At 36.0% G+C, this 14,989-nt stretch overlaps 1 protein-coding gene across 4 annotated transcripts in view; it reads left to right on the top strand.

The window, feature by feature from the left end:
• The window catches only part of ZCCHC7 (zinc finger CCHC-type containing 7), a 228,910-nt gene that overhangs the window by 178,161 nt on the left and 35,760 nt on the right, over positions 1-14,989 (top strand). The gene's annotated exons all lie outside the window — the stretch shown is intronic.

The following is a 14,989-nucleotide window of genomic DNA, read 5'->3' as shown; positions in this document are numbered from 1 at the left end:
ATATCGTAAACCCATGCTAGGCCTTTTTGCTTAATGTGCTTGCCAAGTAGAGATTGCAATTAAAGAGTATATAATAAATAACATGTAAAATTTATGTACCTATTCATGCATATTTAGATGAAAATATATACAGACTTAGCAGTTGTATAGAAAGATCTATATGAAGCCTGGTTGGATGCTGCTTGCTGATGGCTTTTGCTGGTCTAATAGTCTTAGGCAAGAAGGACGAGCCACCAATACTTTAAATCTGCTTATCTTAGCTCTTGTTTAGATTTAAAAAAGCCAAAGTAGTGTAGAAGACATTTGTTTGCTTGTAGCACAGTAAATCTTCACATTGTTATTTTGGACATTGTTTTGCATCGTATTGTAAATGCCTGTGGGGTTTTAGTGACAATTTTCAAGACCAGAAGGGCTGTAGAAGTAAGTATCTAAAAACAAGTAAGAATCTTCTCCTTTAATTTGTACTTCCCAAAGACATAATACAAAGCATGTTTTTCAAATTGTATTTATATTGAAGTATACCTATAGCTTTTTGCTCAAAAAACTGACAGGGCTTTCTGTTGAGGTGAGTTTCAGGTTAAAACAAGCTAGAATATGAATGTTCGGTATTTGTGTTTCTCATGTAAATAATATAAGAATTACTGATTAATTTTTAAAGGGTCTTTTTAAACAAATAAAAATCAGTCACTGTCCTACAACTTGATTTTTTCCCACTTAATTCTTTGTGAATATGTCTCCATATCAGTTCATAAAGATCCACCTTTCTTATAGCTAACTTTGTATGGATATGTCAATTTATCCAGCCATTTCTCTACCAATTTATATTGATTTTAGATTTATATTGTTACTCACGTTTTTAAGCAAACAGTGGTGCAGTAAACATCTTTATATATATCTGCATATGTTTAAGAATATTTCAGTAAGTCAAATTCAGAACAGGATTTGCAATTAAAGCATACGTACATTTATGTCTGGATAAATCTTGTCAAATTGCTCTTCTAAAGTATTATACCAGTATATCCACCTGCCAGCAGTGTTTAAGAGTGTTCTCAACAGTGACTATAGTTGATTTGTAAAAATTTTGGCCAATCAGATAAGCATAAAATGATATCTTATTGTTTTAATTTGTATTTCTTATGCCACTGGTAACATTGAGTATGATTCTCAAGATTAGATAGAAGAGTTAGAAGTTGTCATTTCATTCCAAAGTAATTTAAACTGATTTTTCAATGTTTACTAAATCTTAAAAATAGTAAATCCTGAGTTGTCTTAGTTTTATACAGCTATTGTCCTCTGCAGTAAGTTGTCAATTATAACTTTCTAAGCAAGATTTTTCTAGTTTGGCAGTTACGTTTAGTAGTATATTTTTTTGCTCCTTTCTTCCAAAGAACTCTTACAAATATGGTCTTATTTGCCTGTGCTAACAGAAGGGCCTCAGACATTATCATCAACAGTTGTTTTTGTTTTTGTTTTTAATAAGAAACTGTAGTACAGAACAGTTGAGAATGACTTGTAAAAGTTTATATCATCAGCTGTGAATTAAATCTATAGCCCATTCTGCTTAACTTCCTACTTTGGGCCTCTAATGTATATTAAACTCATTATCTCATATGGCCTTCAGGGTTAATGACCCCAGTGAATATAAGTTTTTATGATAGAGTTAGGCTGTGGCTGACTTTAAGTCTTTCCCTTAATCTGCCAAGATCTTTTATTGGGGGTCTTTTGGTGATTACATGGTGAAGATTTTGGACACTAATTGACCTGTTTGCAGCCTGCTCAGCTGCTGTAGGATTCCCTTGGAGGCCAGTCAAACCTGGGCTCCAGTGACTCCTTATGAAGAGGCTTATAGTCCTTCCACCTGCAGAAACTCTTCGTGAAGATTCACTTGGAAGCAGAGTGATTTTGGCCCCAGTTGCTGGAACTATTCAGCCAGTCCCATACATGCTCTAAATCTGTCTTGAAATCTGGCCCTCCACAGAAAATATTGTTTCCCCTGCAGTCCTCTCAAATGCTTGCTGCTCATTCCTTCTCTTCAGCTCATTCTTGCTACTCAGAGGTATGACCCTCATACTTCTGAATTAGATTGGTTAGGATCACCTTCTTTCTCACTTGCCATGATGGCTTCTCAATCATTACTCCTCCCTCTTTATGTAGATATCTTTGGCTTAGTTAAGGCTCATACCCTCTGACAATACTGTTCTCTACCCTTCTTTGTCATTTTCATGTTTCCACCTACAGGACTTTATGCTTATTCACGGAGGATTTCTGGAGCCCTGGGTGACTATAGATACCCTAACCTCTTATAAATTAAGCAGATCAAGAAACTTCCATTTTTACTTTATACATCCCTATAGTCAACACCATGGATCTCTGTAATTCCAAAGTACCAGTTACATCTGCAAAGAGAGTTTGCAATGAAAACTGATGAGTCGTATTCGTATTCTTGCTGTAAAGGAAAACTCTTTCCTGAACTCTGCTTGGAAAATGCCTCATTTCGTTAACTACTATATAAAGTATTTGGTTGAAATTCCAGAGTTCTACTATGTATAGAAAGATGGTCCAAGGCCTACGAAAGTCAGTCTATATCATTGGTGCTTTCCAAAGGAAGAGAATCTGGATTGTGAAAGGAATCCCAATTTTGAATCTGCCACAGATTCTTTCCTCTTGCCAAGAATTTTTAAATATACAGAGAATTTTAAAGAGTGTGTACACATTTATCTTGCACACACAGTCCCATTCTGTGAGACATATCTGACATTTCCAAGATATTAAGAGCTGTAATTCATTGTGTGCTTAGAGTGTTTTAAGCCCTGTGCTAAGTGCATTCCCTACCAGGGGAGGGAGTGCCTTGTTCATTCCTGTCCCTCAGCGCACAGTAGGTGCCCAGTAGATGTTTGTGATTGCATCATTTATGTATCCTCACAGCCACCACATGAGGTAGATACAGTTCATTACTCCCATTTTACAAAGGAGAAAACTGAGACATTGTAAGGTTAGGCTTTGCCCATGGTCTCAAAGTTAAAATGACACTATACTTCATGAGTGTACGTGGAGAGAGCTCACTTACTGACATTCGAGGAGTTGCCAGTTTAACTCCTGCTTGGAGGATCTGTCTTAAACATGCAGATATTATAGATCCAATAAGCAACTTTGATAACAAACTCATGATATTTAAAGTATCAATATATTATAAAACAGATGAAGAAAAATATTTTCCAAATACAAATAAATGATAGTTTAAGTTGTCAGCTCTTTAAAGAAGATCAGCAAAGTAACATTTCTTATTTGCAGCTGCAGAACCGAGTCTGTGATACCATAGAACTACGCTGTTCACAAGAGACCATCCCAGGCTCCGCAGTCTTTAGTAATTGTTGATATCGTCCCCCTTTTTCATTAAAGCGTAGTGACTGAGTTAATTGTCAGATATAATTGAAACCCAAATCTCCTAAATTTTCTCCCTTTCTTCAGCAGTTTTTTCCTCAAATTCCCTACTCAGTCCTCTACCCCAGTCCATGCTAAATAGCTCCTTTAATTTAACCATCATGCACAAGAATAAAATAGTGTCCGCTTGTGGGAGCTTAGCACTTGAGTCACTCCTTTAAGTCAGATTTTTAAGTGCAGTGGGAGAAAATAATTCATAGGAAATATTTCACTTGATTCCTTTCTTTAAATACTTGATGTTATTAAAAAATACTCTCTTAAATATCAGCTGTATACTAAAATATTTTTAGCAACTCAAAAATTTATTTTAAAAATGAGAACTCTGTAGACTTTCACATAGGTGTTAGTGCTCAGTGAATGTTTCTTCAATAAATATATACATAAAATTGAAAACTATTATCTTTTAGTTTAATTTTAGTGATCTTTTTTTAAGGTTTAGTTTAATCTTGGGGCTTTCCAGCAGGAAATGTCAAGCACCTAGTACAAATGTCTCACAGTCAGCATTGCATACTTGTTATATATAGAATGAACAGTTACTTGAATGTTGTTTTTGTCCAGGTAGTTATTTAAGAAAAGGACATTTATTTTATCTTCAGTCTACTCCAAGGAGCACGGAATAGTATTGATATGCCTTCCGCTTCTTATCATTTCCACAGTCTTATTAAGATATTACTGGGCAGAAATAAGACTGGCTAAAATACAATTATTGAGCTGAATAACTGACCCAAGATTTGAATTAAAGACTTCCTTAATTCAAATACTTTGTTTTGTGTAATAATTATTAGTTCTGCCTTTGTTCAGAAACATCTCCCACTGTTCCACCACCCAAATAAACTTTCTACATTTGTTTATCAAAAATTTGCTGGTTGCCTACTACATGCCAGACAATGTTCCAAGTACTAAAGAAATAAAGATGACTAAGACATGGTCCCTGCCTTTGAAGAGCTCAGAGTGGAATAGGAAAGGCAGACATGTAAAAGAATGAGGTAAAAACTGATATTGATGGAGGTACATCAGGGTGGTGAGAATTAAGTGAGAGAATACTGTATCAGAAGACTAAGTTTGATCACTTGCAAATAAGAGATACCCAGAAAGTGAAGAAAATTACTTAAGACCATAGGAGGGAACCAAGTAACTGTGCCTGTAGTAACATGTTGCTTGTCTTTGGAAATGTCAGCTACACAGTGATGCCGTAGGAACTCCTGGTCCAGGCGAAGTGTGTCTTCCTGGAATCACAGGGACTTGAAACGTGTATGTGTCAGTATTTTCCGAGCACTTGTTTGCTTGCCTACCTGCTCTAATGTTCGAGGACAGGGCAAACTGAAGAGGGAAAGCTCTAGCCATTCCAGGACTATTTCTCCTTTCCGACTGTGTATCTCTTCCACTCACGGAAAGCCACTTTTCTGTTGTATCACAATTTAATACATTGTTCTGATCCTGGAATGAGTGATTCACAGCATAATCCAGAATCTAAGCACTTCTTATCGTTTCTGCCACCATCACCCTGGCAAAAATTGTGCGCAGCTATTGCCTGGGTTATTCTAATAGCTTCCTAAACAGTTTCCCTGCTTCCTTGCTCCTCTAAAGCCCATTTTCAGTAGGTGGCAAGAGTAAAGCTTGTTAAACATAACCCTTATTACATCACTCCTGTATCCAACATCTTCCAGTATGACTCCATCTCTCTTGGAGTTAAAGCCCTTACAGTCACCAACAAGGCTGTACGTGATCTGGTTTCTTGATCGCATCTCCGTAGTAATCCTGGTGCTTGCTCCACCTGGGCTCCTTGCCGTTCCTTGAAAGACCGATTATGCTCTTGCCTCTGCCTGCTCTTCCCTCTGCTGGGAATGCTGTTGCCTCAGGTGTCCACAGTTACTCACTTCCCTCATCTCCTTTATGTCTCTGCTCAAATGTCCCCTTCTTGGAGAGGCCTTCCCTGACCACCTTAATTAAAATAAATTTCCACACCTCCAGCATTCCCTGGCCTTCTTCCCTGCTTTGTTTTTCGCCATAACACTTATATATTACTTTCCATAAATTTTTCAGTCTCCCCTAATTAGAATGTAAATTCCATGTCTGTTTTCAGACACGTTCACTACTGTTATCTCCAGCTTCTAGAACAATGCCTCACCCATATAAGAGCTCAGGAGGATTATTGAATAAGCAAATGAATGAATAAGGGACAGTAGACTCCACTCACCTACCCACCTTCCTGTCAAATGCTTCCGAAAGTTGTCAAATCCTGCGCATTGATGTGCAAGCTGGGACATTCTCAGCTTGACTCATTAAGAGGTAGGCATCTCCCAGTAATATTTAAAATCACATTCAAGAGGCTTTCCAAAAGCCTTAATACCAAAATATACATCAAATAAAATGAAATTTCTAAGGCAAAGGATATCCTTTTTCTTGTTTCCCTCCCACTGTCTTTAGTAACCATTAAAACATTTCCATTGCTCTCAAATGATTTTCTTCAGTATCTCCATTTTAAACCAGTACCACAGGTATTGATGCAGTCCTGTGTATTTGGTCCATCAACCATCAGCTTTCATTAGGGAAAAGTCTCATCTATCACTTTATAATGGAATATACTGTATCGTCTTCTTCAGTGGCTTGAAAGGTTCAAATTCAAGAAAAGAAAAAATCAAAGATTCTGAAAACCTTTTACAGTTGAAATAATTATAGACAAACTAATTTTCCTGCTGAACTTAATTGTCAGGACAAACCACTGACTTACATTCACATCCACTTAAGAAATTGAAAATGCCTAAATAAGAGTAGGTGAGTGAAAAAGAAGTGTAGTAAATGTGTCCCCCCCAAAAAAACTTTAAAAGTTTTCCCTTTACATGGTACCACAAAATAATTTGGATATATAAAAGCACAATGCTGAGGAAGGAAGAGAATAATCTTGAAGATAAAAGATCATTTCTGAGAAAGCTAAAATATCAGAAATATATTGTTGTAATAGATTGCTATGTACATCCAGATAGATATGTCGTTCTGCTGACATCTGAACATTGCATCTACTTTTGAGGAAAGGAAAAGAAAATCAGACTCAGGTTAGATCTGCTTTGTTTCTCTCACTTTTCACGACATTTTAATGTGTTTAAACATAACATTGGAGCACAGGATCATGGCTGAGATTGATTGATTTGCTTAATAAAAAAATAATTGTTGAATAGGCTTATAAAATGCTCATTTCCCTGAGGGAGCAGAAGTAACCGAGAAAGGTGAGCAGATTTCTATGCTTAGAGGTCTCTTATGCTCTTGATGGGTGGATGCAGAACTTATGAGAATGTAAGTGAAGATGTGTATGTCTTCATTGTTCAGGGAGTAAATCCCAGAACCAGTAATTAATAATTCATTGGATCTGCTCCCGAACCAGATAAATAAGTGAATGTCTGAAACTTTTCATGGCTAAAAATATGTGACCTCATGGAAATAACTGTAACAGGTAAAAATTTCTCCATTTTTAACTGAAGGTATGTAATTTAGCACAAAGTTTGAGGGAGAAACCAGCCCTACTTTGAAATTCTACTGAGTGGTATCCTTTCTAGTCATCTCTGACTCACCTGAGGAATTCCCCCAGTCTCCAGCTCTCCCTGTCGTTCATGCCTCATTGCCTAGTATTAGTCACTTTCAGTAGATTGAGAGCAGGTTTACACATTCTTTATAGAAGCTGTAAGAATAAGTTTGTAGAGGATGAAAACCATTCTTTTTCTCCAGACCCCTAACTTCCACCAAAGGAGGGGGAAGATTATCCCCTTAGAGTCAACCTGCCAAAATTGACAGCTCTGCAAATTAAAGGATAAATAAACTTTGGTTTTTCATTGAGAATTTTATGGGGCTTAGGAATGAACTTACTCTTCAGTGCAATCACAATGGGAAGACATGAATTTTTGATGAATAGAGCAGCAGGCCACTAGGAATTTTGTTAAATTTCAAACTCATTACATCCCTTGCCTTTTGAATTTTTTTTTTTAATTTTTAATAGAGATAAAAAGCCCATATAGACTTGGACTTGAACTGGACTATTATATCCATTAATAAGGACAAATTCTGGGACATGGTCATCTAAGCCATCAATTTGATGAGTGAAATTAAGGCAATCAGATCCTTGTTAACACCTAGAAGGCTAAAAGTTTTACTTACTAAGGATTACAGACTAGGGTCAGCTCCTCTGAACTTTATAAATCCCATACAATTTTCTGACTGGGTTCTTAATATCTCCTTCAAATTGTAAATAGTGAAGGAAAATATGGCAACTGGGAAAGATTTTCTACTTCTTAAAGTATTCAAAGACTTAATTATGGACATCTGTCTTGGCCAGTTTACTCGTCTTAAAAAAACAAGTCTCTTTTCTTCACTTACGTACTAATTAAATTAATTGAGTATTCCATTTAAAAGGTACAGACATTTCCTCTTGAAAATTTATAGATATCTGTAGAATGATTCTATTTCAGTAAAAAACAAAATGAGCTCTGTATAATCTGCAGATACACTTGCATATATGTATTTGTGAACAAAGATAAAGGGGTAGATGACATATACCAGGTTGCTGAACTGCTAACACTGAGGCTCCTCAGCAGACTGGGAATGGATTGGAAGAGGACTGGGAGACTTGGTTAGCTTTTCCTTTATTCATCTTTCTATTGTATTGTTTCATTTGTTTAGAAAAGAGAGAGATAATTTCTGCAAAATTTCAGTTTAATAGCAAGTGTGATCTTGGTATATTATACAGCCTTCTAAGGATTATTGCCTTGATAAAAGAAAAATAAAAACAATAATAAACTATTTAAGAAGTTCAAGAAACTCAAGTTGGGGCCGGCTCCGTGGCTGAGTGGTTAAATTCGCACGCTCCGCTGCGGCGGCCCAAGGTTAGGATCCTGGGCGCGAACATGGCACCGCTGTTCAGGCCACGTACAGGCGGCGTCCCACATCCCACAACTAGAAGGACCTGCAACTAAGATATACAACTATGCACGGGGGTGAGGAGGGGGAGTTTGGGAAATAAAGCAGGAAAAAAAAAAAAAGATTGGCAACAGTTGTTAGCCCAGGTGCCAATCCTTAAAAAAAAAAAAAGGAAGCTCGGCAACAGTTGTTAGCCCAGGTGCCAATCTTTAAAAAAAAAAAGAAACTCAAGTAAATTATGTAATAAAATATTTTGAACTAATTGAACTTTTAGTTATATAATGTTAAAATAATTCTCTCTATAATCATAAATACTAAAGGAAAAGTTTCCATGCTAAGAACAGTAATCATTCTGGTGGGAGAGTTTTAGATATATAGGAAGACATGACTCAATTTTTAAATTAATACCTCATCAAGTGTTACTCTAAACTTTTTGCTATTTTTTCCTTAGCCAGGAATCAATAATGAAATAAGCTGCAGCGTCTCAATATTAAATCCTTCTCTCTTACCCACTTCATCACCCCCACTACTCACCGTTACCTTACCTGGTTTAGGGATGCTTATATAGAACCTTTACCTTGGTCTATTTATAAGAATCTGCGACAACAGCAGTCGTGTTTTAATGGAATGGATAACAATTTTCAGTGAGATAAAACACCCCTACTTTGCAGATCTATAATTAAAACTCCTTCCCTATTCCTCACAAACAAACCAGACCTCTGATTGAGAAACTAAAATTTGATCAAATCTAAACTTTTCCATAAACAGGTTGATCAGAAACCATGCAGTCCTTGGCAGATACCACCTCAGTTCCCAATACTAGCAAGATTCACATAAGCCTCCCCTTTTTTTTTTAGGATGAGCCAATATAAAAAATTTTCAGGCATATGTGAAGAATTGGTAGATTAAAAAAGGAATCAGAGATGACCCCAAATGAAATAAACTCACTGTAGGAAATAGGAGGAAACTTAAGAAAATCCTAATTCATTCTTCAGTGTAAATAGAGTAGATAGAGGAGAAGCAAGCCAAAGCAAAGTGATCAAAGGAGATTCTGATCAAAAGAACACACACCCAATATGAGGAAGGAAAAGACCACCATCTAGACATATGCAGTGAAAGTTCTGAATAACAAAGAAAAATCATACAAACGTCCAGACAGGAAAAAAAACATTGCACACACACGCAGGAAAAAAAACATTACACACACACGCACATCAAGTTTGCATCAAACTTCTCCTGTGCAATACTAAATGCCAGAAGGCAGCAGAGAAATCTCTAGAGGCTAGAGCATTCTGAGAAAAATAGATGACACGACCAAGCTGTTCATTTGTGAATTTTTTTGAGAAGTCAGAGTAAAATTAGCAGCAATGAACAATGAAACCAGGAAAGCATAGAGTACGTGTCTGACTACTTCCTGTTAATGTTTTTAAACTTAATTTTATAAAAAATTCTTTAAAAAGCAAGTAATTTTAAAACTATAATAATGTGGATCATAGATAATTCCAATAACATAAAAATTTATTTGTTTTAATTTCAAGAAGAAAAGCCATATAACTTTTAGATTACTAATTTAAAATGAGGCAAAGAAAACTTAAACAGTATAATAAATAATAGGAAAAAATGGAAACAGCAAGAATGTATAAAAAACTAAAAAGTATGAGGACAAAAGTAGGACCAAATGTATCAATTACCACAATAAATAAATGTATTGGATTTACTGTTCTTATTAGAAAACAGAGACACTGGTGTCAGAAGCCATAAAGGAAAAGGGAGAATAGGTAGAACTGAAAAAAAAGATGTCTGTTCATCCAAAGAGGCCCTTAACCAAATTAAATGACAACAGCTTGGGAAAGCTTTTTATGAAATATATGATAGTGTAATTATCTGTAATATATAAAAAGCTCTTACAAATTAATAGGAAGAAAGAAAAATGCCTCAATAATAATAATACTCAATGTTAGGGAGGTGGTGGGATAACCTTTCTGGAGTTCAGTGATGGATGTTTATAAAGATATAGCTACAAGAATGTTCATCTCAGAGTTATTTATAATAATGAAAATTAGAAGCAACCCAAATATTTAACATTGGGCCTGACTCAAGTAACTTATAGTATGTCCCATATAATGGAATACTCGGCAGCCATTTAAAAAATGATGTAGAAGTGAATATTGAAATAGAAAGAAGTTACTGATATATTAATTGAAATGTATAAATTACAAAACAGTATATGCACTGTAATCCTGCTTCTAAGTATACATGTTTATATATGTTTGTAGATTTGTGTAGGAAAAAGTTTGGAATAAAATATTGCAAAACGTTTACTGTAGTTATGTTAAGAATTATAGATGAGGGCTTTTTTTTAATCTCTACTGATCTTTATTTTCTATTTTTATAATGAATATATATATTTATTTTATAATTTTTACCTTGATATTTAATGTGCAATATTTCTATTGCTGCTTATAAACATTTTAGGAATAGTATAGTCAGTAACCAATCTAAGCCTATATTTTTCTCCTTTTTTTTAATAGTAAAGTTAACTTTTTTTTCTTTTGGTGTTCGGTTCTATGAATGTGTATAGATTTGTGAAACACCGCCACAGTCAGGATACAGAACAGTTCCATCATCTCAAAAGAACTCCCTTATGCTATCTCTTTATGGTCACACCCTCCCCTCACCCATAACTTCTGGCAACCATTAATCTGTTCTCCATACCATAGTTTTGTCTTTTCCTAATAAGTGGAAGCACAGCATTGTAAACTTCTTTTTTAAATTTTTTATTTACTGAGGAAGATTAGCCCTGAGCTAACATCCATGCCCATCTTCCTCTGTTTTATGTGGGACGCCTACCACAGCATGGCTTAACAAAGCATTGCATAAGTCCATACCTACGATCCGAACCTGCAAACCCCAGGGCACCAATGTGGAATGTGCACACTTAACCGCTGCGCCACCGGCCAGCCCCACAGCGTTGTAAACTTTTGAGACCAGCTTCTTTCACTCAATGTAATATCTTGGAGATTCATCTGAGCTGTTGCATGTATCAATAGTTTGTTCCTTTATAGTATTCCATTGTATGGATGTACTACAACTTTTTTATCCATTTATCCGTTGAGGGACATTTGGGTTTTTTACAGTTTTGGGCTATTATAAATAACGCTGCTATGAATATTTGTGTACAGAATATTTGCGTGAACATACTTTTCATTTCTCTGGGGTAGATTTCTAGGTGGAGATTGCTGGTCATATGGTAAGTGTTTAACTTTATAAGAAACTGCCATATTGTTTTCCAGACTGGCTATACCATTTTGCATTCCCACCAGTGAAGTGAGAGTTCTAATTGCCCTGTATCCTAACCAGCATTTGATAATGTTGATATTTTTTATTTTAGCCATTCTAATAGTTGTGTAGTATCTGTCTCATTGTGGTTTTAGTTTGCATTTGCCTGAAGGCTAACAATGTTGACTATTGATTCATGTTTGACATCTTTGTCTCCTCTTTGGTGAAATGTCCAGATCCTTTCCCAATTTTTAGTTAGAGTATTTTCTGATCGTTAAGTTTTGAGAGGTTTTTCTCTTTTGTTTTTGTTTTTGTTTTTGGTGAGGAAGATTTGCTCTGAGCTAACATCTGTGCCAGTCTTCCCCTATTTTGTATGTGGGTCACGGCCATGACATGGCTTGATGAGTGGTGGAGGTGTGCACCCAGGATTCAAACCCATGAACCCGAGCCGCCAAAGCAGAGTGCACTAACTTAACTGCTATGCCACGGAGCCAGCCCCTAGAATTTTTTCTCTATTTTGGACATAAGCCTTTTATTGTATACGTGATTTCCATATGTTTTTTCCCAGTTCATAGTTTGTCGTCTTCTTCTCTTGACAGGTCTTTGGCAGAGCAGAAGTTTTTAAATTTGGTAAAATCTGTTTTATCAGTTTTTTATGGATTGTGCTTTTAGTGCCATTTCTAAGAACTCTTTACCCAGCTGCAGTTAACAAAGATTTTCTCCTGTGTATTCTTCCAAACATTTTATGGTGTCATGTTTTATATTCACATCTATGATCCGTTTTTAGTTCGTCTTTGTATAAGATGTAAGGTTTAGATCAAGGTTCATTTTTTTATATATGGATGATTAATTGTTCTACACCATTTGTTGAAGACTGTCCTTTCTGCGTTGAATTGCTTTTGCATCTTTGTCAAAGATTAAATGGACACATTTGTGTGGAATGTTTTCTAGACTTTCTATTCTGTTGCACTGATTTAGGTATCTCTCCCATCACCAATACCACACTGTCTTGATTACTGTGGCTTTATAGTAAGTGTTAAAGTCAGGTAGTGTGATTCCTTAAGCTTTGTTCTTCTTTTGTAAACTTAGCTATTAGCTAATGAGCTGGATGGCTTTAGTTATTCCACTTCTTTTCCCTTTCCATGTAAGTTTTACTGTACCTACAGTAAAATCTTGATAGGAGTTTGATTGATGCTGTGTTCAGTCTGGATCACTGTGGGGAGAATTGACTCTACTATTTTGAGTCTTCCAATCCATGAACATAGTATGTTTCTCTATTTATTTAGATCTTTTTTTAGGTTTTCTTATCAGAGTTTTGTAGTTTTCAGTATATATATTCTCCACATATTTAGATTTACACCTGAGTGTTTCATTTTTCTTGGAACTATAGCAAATGGTATTGTCTTTTAAATTTTGGTTTTCAGTTGTTTATTGCTTATATATAGAAAAAAGTTTGGGATGAAATATTCTGAAATGTTTACAGTAGTTATCTCAGTGGTAGTATTGTAGCTGACTAAATCTTATTTTTTGTTTAACTGTGTTTTCTACTTTTATAATAAATATGCATTACTTTTGTAATATTTAGTGTTATTCTAAAAAAAGAAAAAAAGACAAGCTTCTAGACTAAAATTTCTATAGTAAAGGATTGCACAATTTTAGACCTAAAGGAGATTACTTGTATACCTGATATATCCTGGGTGCTATAAGATTCTTGGGAGAAGATGAAAAGGAAATTCCCCCAGGAGAATTCCATGAGGATTAGAGAACTGGAACTGGATGAGGGGCATGATTATAAGTAAAAGGATTTAAGGTGGTTGGCTAAGGTGAATCAGGACTCCTTTCAGCAGTTTTAAACAGTTTGCTCTCCTACATGTTTGTTATTAATGCTGGACTTTGTATAATTGGTTTATAAATAAAGTCCTACTTTAAAATGTTTTACCTTTAGTTTATCTCTTATGAACCTAGTTTAAAACTTCCAGTGTCTGCTAGTGGTCTTAAGGAAACAGTTCAGTAATAGAAGCTTTGAGAACTAGTGGACAGTTATCTCAGGTTGTCAGCACCAATACCAGAGGGACAAATGACATCAGCTCCTGGCAGTTACAGTCGAGGGATGTCGTCAACACAGAGTATTAATTGTTGTTGTTCAGCGGATGTTTTGTTTGTTTTTTGAAAATGGGATATCTGAGTTTGCCGAAAGTTATGAAAAGAGGGGTTAAAATGCTAGAGAGCAGAGAATAAGACCTCTCTTCACTTGGTATGTATTTACCACTGAAGTGGCTGGATAGATTCCCAGAATTATAGGCTATCCCTCTAAGTTTCTCCTTTTTGATATCACTTTACCAGCCTGCAGGTGGTGGATCGCTGTCACTATAAGAAAGAAAAGCAAGAGGGAGGGGCCGGCCCAGTGGCGTAGCAGTTAAGTTCATGTGCTCTACTTTGGCAGCCCGGGGTTCACTGGTTCAGATCCCAGGTACAGACCTAGAACTGCTTATCAAGCCGTGCTGTGGCAGGTGTCCCACATATAAAATAGAGGAAAATGGGCAGAGATGTTAGCTCAGGGCCAATCTTCCTCAGCAAAAAGAGGACGATTGGAGGCAGATGTTGGCTCGGGGCTAATCCACACCCCCCCCCCCCAAAAAAAAGCAAGAGGGAAAGGCTGGTAAGGAAGCTGGGGTCTTTATTATTGTTTAAAACATTGTGGAAAAAAGCAATCAAGTGAACTTGAGTAAACTGAAGAAGGGCATTCCAACTTTGAAAGTGATGTGGAGTACTTTTGTTTTTCATCAGTGATCGATACATTTTAAGATCTTTTTTATTCCGAAATTTAACTAAAAAATGTGAGCTCAGATTTGTCTGATCAAATATTCTTTTCTTTGTATTTTTGAACAACTGAAACTTGAACGAGTACACCTCAGTCGGATATAGAAATAGGTGTGTTGCCCAGAGTAGATGTTCATCACATTTCTGAGTTCTTTTGTTTTTCCACAGAGAAGGGGCCTATAAGCAGTTATATCCCTAACAAAATCTATATTTTTGATTTTTTCTTTTCTTTTGGATTTTTTTTCTTACTATCTTTATATCAACAGCTCATTTAAGCTGTGAGTGTTTGCTTTCTCTTAGGTTGGCCACATCCAAGAGTTGACCATTGGGTAACTGACTTCACTTATTTCGGCTACCTGATTGATACCAATTTCCCTATGATCAATTTTTCCATCAGAAGTGTGGAGGGTGCCAAATCGATGTCATCATAGCAATAATTAATACAATTGAGTGCTTGCTGTGTGTCAGGCATTGTTCTAAGGATTTTATACTAATTGACTCTTTAACTGTCACAACAGCCCTTTAGAGAAGTACCATTATCCCC

This window comes from Equus asinus, chromosome 10, assembly GCF_041296235.1.
Source record: "Equus asinus isolate D_3611 breed Donkey chromosome 10, EquAss-T2T_v2, whole genome shotgun sequence".
Taxonomy (NCBI): Eukaryota; Metazoa; Chordata; class Mammalia; order Perissodactyla; family Equidae; genus Equus; species Equus asinus.
The sequence above is the reverse complement of the archived record's forward strand: the minus strand, read 5'-3'. Positions and strand labels throughout refer to the sequence as shown.